We start from the raw sequence: 15,550 nt of genomic DNA on the forward strand, positions 1-15,550 counted from the left end.
TGTCGGGACTCGTGGAATCCACGGTGGGGGGGGGAATGACGTACAGTACAGTGGAACGTTTTAGCATTTCTGACGGCACTTATCAGCTGAAGTGAACGTGTTTTTTTTTGGGGTGCACTGACTCTATAGAGGCCTGGATTGAATGTGAATGCAGTTTGTGCTCATGATCTATGGATCTATGATCTATGGCATTTATTGTAAGAAACAGGCAGCGGTTCAGGTCAGGAGTCCAGAGTTGGTGTTGCCTATAGACCGATTCACAGAGGGTTTCCTGGGTGCGGCCATTACTGAGGTGTACCATTAAGCGCAACAGCACTGATTAGCTACACCTGGCCTACGGAGCACCTGCTCCATGGATTACACCTCAGTAATGGCCGCGCCCAGGGCACCCCTCTGTGAATCGGTCTATAGTCTGCACTCTCGCATCGCAGGCCCCTCACACATTTTGGAACCCCTTTACAGCCAATCGGTAAAATAAAAAGAAAATACGTTTTGTGGCACCCCCTATATGGGTCTACGTCAAATTGCGTGTTGGCTCTGCATTGTATTTAAAGGACCCTCAATATCTGATTTCAAATGTGGGGTCGATCATCATGATTATTGCCATTTAATTATGTAATTGAAGCCCCTCCCACAAACTTTTAAATCCAGTTATCGTCGCTGTGGAATATCACATCTCAGCGAGATACACGTTCATCACATGTCCGCAGAAATATATCATGTAGCAATTTGTGAAGCAAAGCTCAGGGTGGAATATTATACAGAACGGTGAGACCACATCAAACATTACATTTTGTATCACACCTCGTATGCCGGTGTCTGTAATCCGACCCCGTGTGTGTTTGTCTTGGCGGCTGTTTTGGCTTGTCTGTTGCTGGCTGCAGTTTTATAGCGTGTTTAGTAACATGACAACATGATAATTATTATATCGTCGTCTGGAATGAACAGACCGATGATTGACGCGTGATTCATATTGCGGGGAAGTTTCGACAACTAAGAGTTCAGTTCAGTTCAATTTTTATTAAGTACTGTAAACCAGTGGATGCTGGAGGAAAACCATATCTCCAAATGATACATTTTTGAAACCCTATTCTACTTAGTGCTATATCTTTTTTATTTTTTTTCACTTAATTTTTATTGAAGGAAGAACAGACACAAACAAAAACTCAACTAACAAGACAATACGGGAAAGAAAAAGGACAAAAAGTAAAAGAAAAAAGGCTGCATTTTTCATATTACAATAAACATTCAATGAAATCCTATTGCAATATCGCTAGGCTGAGAGAAGAGATTCCACTTTTCCCATTTTTTATAGAATTGATCCTCTTGTAGTCTCAGTATGAATGTTAGTTTTTCCATAGAATACAGTTCCTCAATAATGTCCATCCATTGATCTTTCGTTGGTGGGTCCTGTTGGTACCAGCGTCGTGTGATTGCTTTTTTACTTGATGCTAAGGGGACCTTTAGATCGGCTATTTGAAAACTTTAAATCAGACATTAAATGTTGAATTATTTTGAGACCTTTTTTTCTCTATATTGCAGTATTGATACTATTTCCACCACTGTGTGGCTCACACGGTATGAATTGGGCTTAATTGTGCCCAAACTGCTTAAAATGCAGGAAGCCATCTTTCATCAGAGGTTGACATGAAATAATGGGACAAGACAATGTCTATCAGTTTTATCATCCTGTAATAATCCTACCAGATTTATGCTGACAGTAATATGTCACCCTTGTCCCGTTGGAAGCACTGACTGTACTATATTCTTGTACCCGTGTCTTGCCTTCTCCCTGTGCAGTAAAATCCTCTGTATTAATGTATTTGGAACTATGATAATGAGTGAATGAATGCCTTTATTGCAGACTCTGGGTCCATAGAGAAACATACAAAACACAAAATACAATATACATCCAATAAAATAAAATAAAACAGTCCAAATGTACATTTGGCATCTGTGAGAGTTTAACGTTCCACTTCTAAACTCTAATAGTTAAAGGGACACTTCACCCTTTTTGCAAAAAAATATATGTTGATGACGTTTAGGAGCTTTAGAACACTTTCCTGGGGGTCTTTATGTGTGTAATATGTGGTTTTAGATATTTTAGATTGTAGCCTGTTGTCTCTGATGTCATGGACACTGGGCTCACTTCCTTCCTGGACTACATGTTGTCTCAGTAAGACAGCTCTCCCCCCTATCCACAAGGAGGAGCAGTGCACCAAAGAATTATGGGAATTGTAGTCCAGGAAGGTAGTGAGACCAGTGTCCATGACATCAGAGACAACAGGCTCACTGCTACAATCTAAAATATCTAAAACCACATATTACACACATAAATACCCCCAGGAAAGTGATCTAAAGCTTCTAAACGTTATTAACATATATTTTTTTGCAAAAAGGGTGAAGTGTCCCTTTAAATGTTAAATGTGCTGCTCCAGCTGGGAGTTAGTGTGTAAGTTAAACGTGATGCTCCATCTGGGGGTTAGTGTGTAAGTTAAACGTGCTGCTCCAGCTGGGGGTTAGTGTGTAAGTTAAATGTGCTGCTCCAGCTGGGGGTTAGTGTGTAAGTTAAACGTGCTCTCCATCTGGGGGTTAGTGTGTAGTTGTTGGTGTGTAAGCCAGTGCATGCTCTGCCCTTCCCACAGCATGGATCCTTTAGAGCGACATGATTACTGTCCTATGTTGCGTGATTGATGCTCGGGTGTGTAAACATCTGTGTGTATGAATGGGTGGTGAATATCACACTGACGTGTTTATGGTCCAACTAATGGGTTTACTGTGTGTGTGTGTGTGTGTGTGTGTGTGTGTGTGTGTGTGTGTGTGTGTGTGTGTGTGTGTGTGTGTGTGTGTGTGTGTGTGTGTGTGTGTGTGTGTGTGTGTGTGTGTGTGTGTGTGTGTGTGTGTGTGTGTGTGTGTGAGACTGTGTGTGTGTGTGTGTGTGTGTGTGTGAGCTCCTCCTCTTTGTTTCCATGCCATTGTGCAGCAGGGCTGGGTGGGGACCCTCATTAGACCTAAAATAGAGCCGTATGCTTCCTGTTCTGCATGTTGTGCACCTTCTCTGTCCTTCCCCTGAATCCGCAGGAGGCGGGACACCTCACCTAGAGAGAATCCTTTCCTTTTACGTACTCGTGTGTGTGTGTGTGTGTGTGTGTGTGTGTGTGAGAACTGCGTTGGAAAGGAAGTGCAGTTGACGTGTACAGGAAGATGAGCTAAGCTCTGCTGCCCTCCTGACTGTCTTTCAGGACCCTTTTCCACCAAAAGAACTTTGGTTCTAGAATTGCTTCCGTTCTAGATTTTCGCAACCTTGGTGTTTTCACGCAACCGGTGGCCTTTTTTTTTTTTTTTTTGTTCCAGTTCCGAACCAACTTTTAGGGTTCTGAACCAATCAATTTACAGTGGAAACACTCTGAACTCATGGTTCAATGTTAGGCGGTGGAAAAGAGGTCCCTGTCTTGTCCCTGTCTGAACAAAGGGGGCAGTCAGACAGATATTTTGTGAAGCCACTAAGGAAATGAAAGTTCATATAATGGCCTGTTGTGGCGCTGTCATTGGACCCAGAAAAACCCATAGCCCCATAGAAGTCCATGTATTTGGGCCCAACTTCACCTAGACTGTATTACCTTAATAAACATGGTCATGAATACTTTCTTCTTCCAGTCACTAGTTTAAAGTCTCATTTCTAATGTCATAATATTCTTTTTGGAAAATTATGGTCCCATTAATTAAGAAAATGACCATAAAGTCGCGTATGTTCTGAGGGGCGTGGCTACCGTTACAGTCTATGATAGGGATTCCCCTCCAACTCGAGTCAAAATAAAAACCAACGGGGAAGAAGGGGGGAAGTCCCGCCTCGAATTGTCTGGCCCAGCCAATGGCCAGCTGGGCCAAAACGGATATAGAAAGATGGCAACTTCCATTGCAAGGACTGACAGGCTTCATTTTACGTTCATGTTAGACCCGGGGAACGCTTTGTCCATATTTTTTACAGTCTATGGTCTGAACACTAAGCCCTGCCAACCCTGCAGCTTTCCTCCTATGTGACCTCCATCTATGAGGGGAAGGAAACCTCTTTCAGTCAGAGACTAACAGACTCTATATACTGTATTGTAGATGGATTTATGACAGCGGGTGCCTGGCTGTGCTTTTCCCACAACCTTTCCTTTTGACACTCATTCAAAAGATTCGACACAGTAAAATCCTCGGCTCGCCTTTTGGCTTTAATCCAGTGGGTTTTCGACCTGTTTCATGTCGAAGTCCCTTAGTTATTTTTTGGCATTTCAGCGTTTTTGATGAGATTTAGCTTCTCAGACCCCTAACTTAGAAAGCGATGCAGGTGTTTAACAATAGTTTAACTCTTGAGGACGTACAATGAGGGTCCATTTGGTTTAATGTTACGCTTTCAAGAGTCAGTAACATTGGTTGACAAAAGAATACCCGAAAACCTTCTGTGTTTCTCTCCACAAAACCTTGACGTTGTGAGACGTGACGTCACGGGTGTCATCTCCACAACATCAGGTCTACGTGGTTTTGTTTTGCCACACTATTTGTTTGATCTCCTCACATCAGAGCACGTAGCTCTATTATGACATGCATTGCAGCAATGTTGTTTCTGCCATATCTCCGTGAAGAGCTTTTAATGGCCTGCCATCGCCATCGCATGCGTAACCCGCCGTCTGTTTCTGATAGACTCGGGTAAACATGTTTACCATATGATGACGATGGCAGTAATAATTACACTTCACAAGGTGCCAGGGACACGCTGTCTACATGGAAGAGTTGCGTGCTGCTAACCAGCTCAACCTGTCTTCACGTAGACACACCATGTACTTCATCTTGTACTTGTAAAAAAACACTTCCACTTAAATACACCTGAGTTGCTCCGTCTTACATAATAACACTTGCCCAATGCACACACACACACGCACAACACTGGGTCAGTCTGTCACTGATAACTGTAACGTTCAGGTCACAATGGGGTGCAGGTGTTTCCTTGATTTAAACCTAGTGTGAACTCAGTTAACTCTGAAAGTGCAAGAAAATGACCCATAAGGGCTTTTGCTGGGTACTGCAAGGTGTTGTTATTCTAAGCCTTTGTGTTGCACAATGACACGGCAGGGATACCCGAGAGACTTCATAGTTTGACTTGTTGGCTTTGATAATTCTGTGTGCTGAAAAGCACCTGGCGAAAGAATCGTTGGACAGGTTTCAATAGCGCTTCAAAGAACGTTTGGCATTGGTTCCAAAACCACCTTCTTTTTGGCCTGTTTTACATGGCAGAAGAGGTTGTTTAGTTTTTCACTGAGACTACGTCAGTTATTTATATAGATGTTTTGCCTTTTGTCTTTGGTGTGCGGGTGTGTGTGTGTGCGTGCATTCCAGTGTCTGTGACTGTGTGCACCTCTGCCAGCGGTGTATTGTTTGTAGTGTGTTTGTGGTTATGCATGACAAGCTCAAAACCTCTTGGCTTTTTACAATACAAAGTTGTTGTAGGATGATTTGACATGTAGTTCTTCCTGTTAGCTACAGGGACTGGTGACATACTGATCGCGTGCGTGCTCGCGTGCGTGTGTGTGTGTGTGTGTGTGTGTGTGTGTGTGTGTGTGTGTGTGCGCGAGTGTGTGTGTGCGCTCGCGCAGTGTGCGTGTAAGGAAGATCTGACTTGGCTACAAGGACATCCCAACTCCAAAGATGAGATCATGATGTCATTTTTAGGCATAAGAGAACACTGTTGTATGAAACGAAGAGGACAGTTCTTTCAGTCTGTGCTCTGCTCTGTGTGTGTGTGTGTGTGTGTGTGTGTGTGTGTGTGTGTGTGTGCGTGTGCGCGCCCATGTTTGATAATTGTAATGGGTTGGGGGACAGGGCTGAAGCGTGTCACCTGATACTCTAGTGTTGTATGCTGTATGTTCAGTGGTGTGGGAGCCACTCTCCTGTCTTGTACTCACCTATCATCTCGTGGGGGTGTGTGTGTGTGTGTGTGTGTGTGTGTGTGTGTGTGTGTGTGTGTGCGCGCACGTCGCACATGCGTGCACATCCATCCACTGGGACCAGATTAGGTTTAGCAACAGTAGGTATGTGATGACATTTTGAGCGTGGTGTAACCTGATTGTGTGTGTGCGCGACGCGCGTGTGTGTTGCGTGTTTGAGTTGTGCGTGCCAGGTGTAATAGAACATAAAAGGCAAAAGAAATTATAAATCCATATGCACATTTACGTAGGAAAATTGTGGGGTCAATCACACACATGCACGCACACAAGCACATAATGATGTTTAGTTGTTGAAGGAATGAAGATGCAGGTGTAGTGAGGTTGTGTAACAGGGTCCCGGTTGTAAGGACACAGGTCAGTGATCAGAGCTGTAGCTCAGTCTATTTAGAGCAACAGAGGAACAGTCTCTCTCTACGTCGTCCTCAGACCAGCCCTCCATCGGCGTCTCCAGTCATCTCGGTTCTCCATACATCTGGCCAGCTCATTTGTGCTTTCTGCACCAGCATCTTTCTTTGGTACGTCCACGTAGGTACTGTAGGTGTGGGACGTCCTCTCGATCGATGCCTGTGTGTTGGTTCCCAACAGTGATGCTCTGTTTGAATTGGTGTTTGTTGAAACTTAACAAGAGGAAAATGGCATCCAAAGCAGTGAATGTAGCAACTTCCTTATCAGTTGCTCCCTTTTGTTATCAAAGGAATTTTAGACATGGTTTAACATGACACCATTAATCACAAAGTAAATCTCGTCACTCAATGTGGCATTTGTTGTTTCACTTGATGTGCAGCAATATTGTCAAAAATGGGAAATTAATTGATTTAAATATTAACAGTTTGTAGAGTAAGCACAGGTCAATACAAGGTGTCCGCTAAGAGGATTGAAATACCCAGAAATTAAGCACAATGGCTAGTTTATATTGGGGTTCTCCATTTTCAATTCGGAACAACATTCATCAAAAAATATTCATCTACAAGCTCACATGTTTCTGCAAAGAGATGTGGTGGAGGGAGGGAGGTCAAATATAGGGGTGGGCGATATGGAAAAATTTAATATCACAGCAGTATCACGATACATGATAATATCATGATAGTTTTTCATGCGGCTTTTAGCGTTGTTCAAGTTACTTAACAGTACAACCACCTAACGACTAAAAGAAAAAGGATTAACGGAACATTTAAGACCAAAATACTTTTTTAATCAATTCTTCATTCATAATTAATTAACGAAACCGTCATTCTACGATAGCATAAATGAAGGTATAGTACTGCAAATATAGAATGCTGATTTACTGTATCACGATACGATATCTCTGACAAGGCATACGGTGGAGACGTTTTATCACGGTACAATATTTATCACCATATCTTCCACCCCTAGTCAAATATAGACCAAAAATATTAACAATAGACATTACATGCAATAAACGACACTGTCACACAGACGACCCACACTCAAACCATCACACTGGCCCAACGGGCCACAGAACTCATCAGGAGACTAAATATCAAAGGGGGGAGAAGTTAGAACATCATACCTTACCCAAGGGTTCAGGACGGATTCCAAGGATCAAAAAGCTTTGAACTATTTTTTCAGAGTTCACTGGCAGTGACAGCCCGAGGGCATGAGCACTAGAGCAGAAGAATTTTGGCCACACTTCTATTGTGTGTGTGTGTGTGTGTGTGTGTGTGTGTGTGTGTGTGTGTGTGTGTGTGCTCGCCAAGTATGCTTTTGCGAGCTATTGATGTAGCGTTGTTCCCCTGATATAATACGCTAACCTCAATCATTAATGACAACACAGCAAAGTTCCCAACAATGTCCGGCTGTTGGGGTGTGCGTGCGTGTGTGCGTGTGTGAGAAAGTAAATGGCAATAGTAGCACACTCTGCCCATGTGAAGAACAGCATTGTTCAGGTCACACGTGAGTGGAGAAAACAAGCCATGCGCGGACGACTGATACAGATATCCCACACCCTGGTGCTCTGCTGATCAAAGGCCTCTCAGCCTCAGGCCTCTCTCAGCAAAGGCGAACTGGCGAAAGTGAAGGGTTTCTGAGGCGCGTACTACTACGCATACGGTACATGCACACACCTCGCCGTCTCTGGAGGGAAGTCTCACCCTGATGCCACCACGAGATGTGAGAGCGAAATAGTAGCTGCGCATTAACCCATTCGTACTCTGACTGAACTTAATTCACCCTCTACGCTTCGCCTCATGCAGCCGCACATGTGTCTTAAAAACTTGTATTTGTTTGAGCTGTAGCACGTCTATATTTTATGACGAATTCAAAAACTAAGACTACTGTAAACCAGCAGTCCTGTAAGAGCACAATGCCACCACGTCCGTCATTTAAAAATGTCTTGTGGCTCTTAAGCCTCCTGATGCCATGTTGACTTAGAACCTCTTGTCATTCACAGTTTACTTGTTGTGTGAACAACGCCTGGCCATACATCATACCTACAGTACAGTACACACAGTGGTGGAAAAAGTACTCTCATGTTTTACTTAAGTAAAAGTATCAATAGTGCAATATAGAAATACTCTGTTACAAGTAAAAGTCTGGAATTAAACATTTACTTGAGTAAAAGTAAAAAAAGTATTGGTATCAAAAAATACTTGAAGTGCCAAAAGTAGAAGTACTCATTGTGCAGAATGTCCCGTTTCACAAGTTCAAAATGTATAAAGAACCTTTTGAATACAGCCGATCTAAATGTATAGGGCTGAAGTGGTTAATGTATGTTTTGTAATAATAATCAAAATCTACAAAGTAACTAAAGTTAGTTGTACAAAGTACAAATTCCTCAAAATTGTACTTGAGTAAATGTACTTCCCCCCCCCCCCCCCCCCCCCCTGCATGTGACGAGGGACAGCCTCAAGCCTCTTGACTGCATAGTAATATTAGTAGCGTTAATTTAATTCAGTGTATTGGTGTAAAAATGTACCCATTTTGTTATGTAAGTTCGATTGGAGGCTCAGGTCCACACCTTACTGTTTATGCAAGAAGGTGAACGAGGGGTTACACATTTAAAAGTGGTGAACCATGAATGGACCACACCTCGTTGTTTTCCCAAGGACCAAACGGAGTGGGAATCACCCACGCTGGAGAGGAAACTATAAATACAAAACGACCGTAACAGTTCCATGACACTCTTTGTTTTTCTAAGAAGCTGGCCCCAGAGATTAGCTATGACTGATTGGAAAATGTACAGTATGTGAATGGCTCTTTTTAGGTGAATTATTCTCAAGAGGGAGGCCCATCATAACTTGTGTCATTAAATGGTTCTGATTCAAAGATAAACATGGTGAGAGTTTGAATAGGAAATGGCCTAAGTACAGTAAGTGTTGTTTGTCTAAGAACGTGATCAAAGTATTTGATGCCTTGACTGTTTGCATCATGGTGAGGTCAAAGTTAATATCTGTCAGGCTTTGCAAAGCTTTCAAGGTTAACTATGTATTCTACCTCAGGTCAAAAGTACAACTGGAACTCAGACTGAGTAGCAAAATAAATAATGGTCATGGTAAGCTGTCAAAAAGAAATGCTGCAAGTTGCAGTAAATTATTAGTCTTGTGAGCTAGCATACCGTAGCTACTAGCCCACAAAATGTAGTGGAGCACTGCATGGAGCTAATTGGGTCGGAAGTGGATGGAGAGGCTGTCTTGTAATCAGAGCACCGAAGTCCTGACGTAACTCGCTCATCCCTTCGATTCCCCTGGTTCGTGGAAGTAATTTCTCTATGGAAAATAACATGGGGTGATCTTAATATCGTCTACTAGAAGTGTTGTGGTCCAAAAATAAACAAGCTGTCTCGGCGTTATTGTCAGGGAGGTGTGTCTGTATCGTTTGCGACAGTCAGTCACTCATATATGATACAGTCTGCTTCTAGCAAAAATGTAACTAATTCAGTAGCAGTAACATTAGCGTTTTCTCTCAGTCAGTTGATTCTTCATATCCATATGAGTGAAGCGGCCGGGATGACCTGTTTATTTTTCAAACACAATTCTTATATGAGGCGATCTAAAATCCCCCTATGGGGATTATAATGCAAATAAAAAGTACATGAACCTGTGCATTTGCGCCCTCTACCGATATTGACGTCAGACTTCGGTGCTCTATATGAGTCGGAAGTGTTACCCCACGAGTGTCTCTGAGCAGCCATAGGCTGGGTGAAACTGAAACCCAATTATAGCTTCTTCTTTTAGCCCTGCCAAGTGCTTGACACTGATGGAATTGCACATTTAACAGTTGATGTGCTACTATGAGAGAGTTGATTACAGCGTTAAAATACTAAATCTATACCATAAATGTAGACATTGTTTGTGAAACTTAATGCATTCCCCTCACAAACGACATACAATTTACAATTTACAATTTAGGCATTTAGCAGACGCTCCTAATCCAGAGCGACTTACATTAAGCAAGAACAAAAAAGCATGGGTATACATCACATAAAAACATTTATCATGAAACATGCGTAAGCTAAGAAAGTAACAGTGGAATATCTATAATGAAACTATACATATAAGCTATACATCTATACTACTATGCTATACATATGTACTATGACGTGCTATGACAATAGCACATACAATGCACTTATGCTGTCTACATAACATGCTATAAGTCTGTATCAAATTCTATCTAAGTCTACAGAATTGCTATCTAAGGGGGTGGGGTAAGTGCTATGGGCCATGATGGAGTCTGAAAAGGTGGGTTTTCAGACTACGGCGGAAGATTGGGAGTGATGCTGCAGTTCTGACTGCAATGGGAAGTGCATTCCACAGTTTTGGAGCCAGAAGGGAGAAGAGTTTGGGACATACAATTGTCATATGACCACAACTTTAATTTGGAACGAGACAGTTGTTTATGCGCTCAAATTCTGATTGAACATAAAAAGGGACTCTCACCAGTACAGTCAGAGTAAGTGGCATGAAGCCTAGTCGACCAACAACAGGGTGGTTGAATTCTCCCCATTGATTATCCAGGAACAAAATCACAGGTCTCTCTCCTATGACTCCTATGTTAGTACGTACGGTATGAATGCAAATATGATACCCATGTGACGTCACCTTATTTATTTTCATTTTCTTTCTTAGACTTTGATGAAAGGCTTTTTTTTCCCTATGGTTGTCAGATGTAACGGCGGTAAAGGATAACTTACATTGACTTCTGATGTCCACACCTTGCAATTAACCCATTCTGAACGGGAAGCCATTTTGGTGTTAGCATCATGTTATGCTTTAGCTATTGAAAAATAGCAGATCTACAAGCTCATAGCGCGCCACCGAGTGGCGCGCTATGAGCTTGTAGATCTGCTATTTTTGAAAAATTCGAAGAACGACTGACATTTTTAGAATCTGATCTCAGGCCAGAATGGGTTAATCAAACCAGTTTGTGTCCCGTGGAAACCTCGTATGAATCTGATCTCAGGTCAGAATGGGTTAACGACATGATAAAAGGGCTTTTGTGTCCTGAGAGCATTGTAGAAGTAAACAGTCTTTGCAGTGGAATAGGGGGAAAAAGGCATGCAAAGGTTTTGGAGCACATGGTTGAAAAGGGGATTTTTATACTGGTTTACCTTTGTAGCAAGTGAAGCGTATACTGTACGGGGCTAACTAACTTCCCAGCACTCGACAAAGATCTTATCTTAAGATCCTGTCTAATATCGCTGTTCTGGCTTCAGTGCAGAACACCTGGCCCCTCACCTGCTCTGCTGAGGGTTGATGAGGGAGGACGGCTGTTCAAGCCAGTAAATCACACGTCCACCTGTAGACTGATGTTGTAAAAAGGCTGAATCTGTCACTCTATCGTCATGTGAATAAGATAATAATGACGGGAAAGCTTTTGTAACAAAGCAGTTTCTGGTTTAGTTCAAATACGGTAAACTGGAAAATGTTCTTTTTGCAAATCTTAACCCGCTTTAAAATTCTTGCTTAGCTGCCAAACACTGTATACCATTTCCATTAAAGCATTTACTTTTGAACAAATTGAGCAATTGAACAGTTAATGCATTTCATATTAAACTGAGAGAATTTGAAAAGTGTGCTCCTCAGAGCACAGATCTCCACCAGGCAGGGTTGCCTTGCCAGGGCAAAAACTTTGGTCATGCGTACATAGCCACTTGGAATGCGATCTGAAAAATCGAACTATACATCTTAATCGTTTTGGACAAAATATGCAGACATGCAAAAGTGTAGCTTTTCGGCGAAAATCGCCGTTTTTATCCCAAATATAGGACCTGTGTGATTCATGCAAATCCGTTAAAAAAATGTTTGGGGGGGGTGAGGGGGTCTGTGGAGCCCGAGCTCGCTGCCCGGAGAATTATCTGACAGACTACTCTCGTGAGTCACTAATGATTCTGAGCGATATTTCTGCTTGCATCTGGGCGGCATGATGTGCGCAGCCGCTGGTCGCTCCGCGGAAAAAAAACCTGTTTGTGTGGACTCGGCATGAATTTTGACACACTGTCTGTGACTCGCCAGTCGATCCATTAGTTTAGCTGCTACAGTTAGCATTAGCAACGTTAGCACTTTGCGTTATACTGTCTGTGGTGTGGACGCGCCGGCGTCAGTTTCTCTCGCTGTGTGTGTGTGTGTGTGTGTCTGTCTGTGTGCTCGTGTGTGTGCATGCATGCGTATGAGTAAATAAATAAAGCACGCGTGTGTGTGTGTGTGTGTGTGTGTGTGTGTGCGTGCGTGCGTGCGTGCCAGCCAGGGCTTATACTAAATGGATATATTAAAAACGAAAACATGCAGCTCAACTGTTGAATAAGGAGAGGATGTTACTCTACATGTCTTAAATTGACTAAGGCTAAAATAATGAAGTAAACTGACCCTGTTGACTAAACCATCCCAAAACATTTTATTTGTATTATAATTCATTATTTTGCCAGTGAATATAATTTTCTATTTTACATGATGTGAAGAGTGTAACTGTAAGGGATTTTGAGATGGGAGTGTGAGTGCTGGACCAGTTTCTTTCTTTAAATCACACCTGTGTGAAGTGACCCTTATCATCATACATCATCCATTCATTGTCATTTTTGTGACAATGAATGTGTAGGATTGTGTAGGACAAAAATAGCCGATATATGACAATTCATTCATTGTCAATGGCATTTAGGACACAAATCTACTGAATATAGGAGGGGCTAGTGCTCCTCGAGGGGCTAGTGCTCCTGTTGGAGTAAATTAATTGTTCTATGACTATCAGGACATGAATGTTAACATCTTGCTCAATACTGACTAGATTTGTACTGATTTAGTAAATAATCATCTGTCATTTTTGAGTGGTGCAGCCACTCAACCACACTATAGACAGCTACAGTATGTGTCCCTGTGTCTGTCCCTGGCTGGGTCCCTGTGTCCCTGGCGGTGTCCCTGTGTCCCTGTGTCACTGGGTCTGTTCCTGGCTGTGTGCCTGTGTCACTAGGTCTGTCCCTGGCTGTCCCTGTGTCACTAGGTCTGTCCCTGGCTGTCCCTGTGTCACTGGGTCTGTCCCTGGCTGTCCCTGGCTGTGTCCCTGGCTGTGTCCCTGTGTCACTGGGTCTGTCCCTGGCTGTGTCCCTGGCTGTGTCCCTGGCTGTCCCTGTGTCACTGGGTCTGTCCCTCGCTGTCCCTGTGTCACTGGGTCTGTCCCTGGCTGTGTCCCTGTGTCACTGGGTCTGTCCCTGGCTGTCCCTGGCTGTGTCCCTGGCTGTGTCCCTGTGTCACTGGGTCTGTCCCTGGCTGTCCCTGTGTCACTGGGTCTGTCCCTGGCTGTGTCCCTGTGTCACTGGGTCTGTCCCTGGCTGTCCCTGGCTGTGTCCCTGGCTGTGTCCCTGTGTCACTGGGTCTGTCCCTGGCTGTCCCTGTGTCACTGGGTCTGTCCCTGGCTGTCCCTGTGTCACTGGGTCTGTCCCTGGATGTGTCCCTGGCTGTGTCACTGGGTCTGTCCCTGGCTGTCCCTGTGTCACTGGGTCTGTCCCTGGCTGTCCCTGTGTCACTGGGTCTGTCCCTGGATGTGTCCCTGGCTGTGTCCCTGTGTCACTGGGTCTGTCCCTGGCTGTCCCTGTGTCACTGGGTCTGTCCCTGGCTGCCCCTGTGTCACTGGGTCTGTCCCTGGCTGTGTCCCTGGGTCCCTGGCTGTGTCCGAGCACGAAACATAGCGTTATAGCATTTGTTCACCACCAAGTGTCACTGTTGCACAGCCTAACACACAGACACACAGGCCGGGAGGAGGGCTAGTACAGTACAGTGTAGTATATACTGTCCCCCATGACACCCCCCCCCCCCCCCCCCAAAGTGGGTTTAGTACCGATAAACGCTTAAAAGATTTGCGCCGCGGTTTTGCCCGCGGCACAGCGTTGGCCCCGCACACTGTCACCTTTTTCACCTTGGGCCTGTTTGCATGCCTGAATATGTAGAAGTAGTTGCAAAGAAGTGATTGATCCAAGGAATCACAGAGGTGAAAAGATGTTTATTGGTGAAGTGTTATAGGTGAAAGCGTGAAGTTGGTTGTTGTAGCGCCACCATGTGGAGATTTAAAAAAATGTGGAATGGAGGTTCTTCCTCGGCTTAGTGGGAATGTGCGTGCAAAGTTTCACAGCAATTAGGCGCTGTATTCATGTGTGGCATTTTGTGCAAAGTGGCCATCCCCACAAACTTTTGAAGGCAGGCGTAGTCAATCAGAATTACTGTATGATCTAACACTGTGTTCATGATACACACAGACGGACATACAGGGGTGAAAACATGCTCTCAGACAGCCACGCCTTCGGCCTGGCAGAGACTAAAATGGCAGTGTAAACTATCTCTATAAATAAAGCACTTACATACTGTATATGTATTGTGTCTATACTCCTAGCTGTGTCAATTGGCCTGAGACAGATCGTTACAGATTTCTGTAAACATCTTAGCACTATGATCTGCGTTAATGGAGTAATTTATCTGCATCTTGGCTTTCAATATGGTTCTTAATTTTAATATGGTTCTTGGAAATTGAATCCAGTTTGTGGGACAGTTTGAGGACATGGTTTTACTGGTGTCGTCCACCCCCGGCTGCTCTTCTCAACTCGTCTCTCTCTCTCCAGTTTCATCCTTGTCCTTACTGTGTGTGTAATTGAATTTAAATTATGCATGCTATGTGTCTGCTGAGGCAGAGAGGTAATAATCTCTCCTTTTGTCCAGCGGTGTGTTGTTGTGTGTGGGTTTAGCGTGCATTGTGCAAATTTGAGCTTGGTTGTGCTTGTGTACATTCTTTGTAGCCTTGTGTGTGTGTATGCGTGGGTCGGTGGGTGGGTGTTGGTTCTCACATAGCCTTGGGAAACAGTAGCAACCTGAGATCAGCTCACCTGACTGATGTTACCTGGCCAGCAAATGTGTCGCTGTTGGGCAGAAACCTTGTACCTCTCCATATTTCAACTTGTTTCCCCACCTCGTCATACAATGCAATACGTGAGAAAATTGCTGATCTTCGTACAAGCTCGCAACATGTCAGGCCATGGTGCATTGTGAGCTTGCAAATTGCCTAGTTTTGCTATTTTGAAAGTGGAAGTGAAGTCTGTGTGCTTTCATAAATATTTAACCAATGAA

This window comes from Protomyctophum bolini (assembly GCF_963924005.1).
Source record: "Protomyctophum bolini genome assembly, chromosome: 4".
NCBI lineage: Eukaryota > Metazoa > Chordata > Actinopteri > Myctophiformes > Myctophidae > Protomyctophum > Protomyctophum bolini.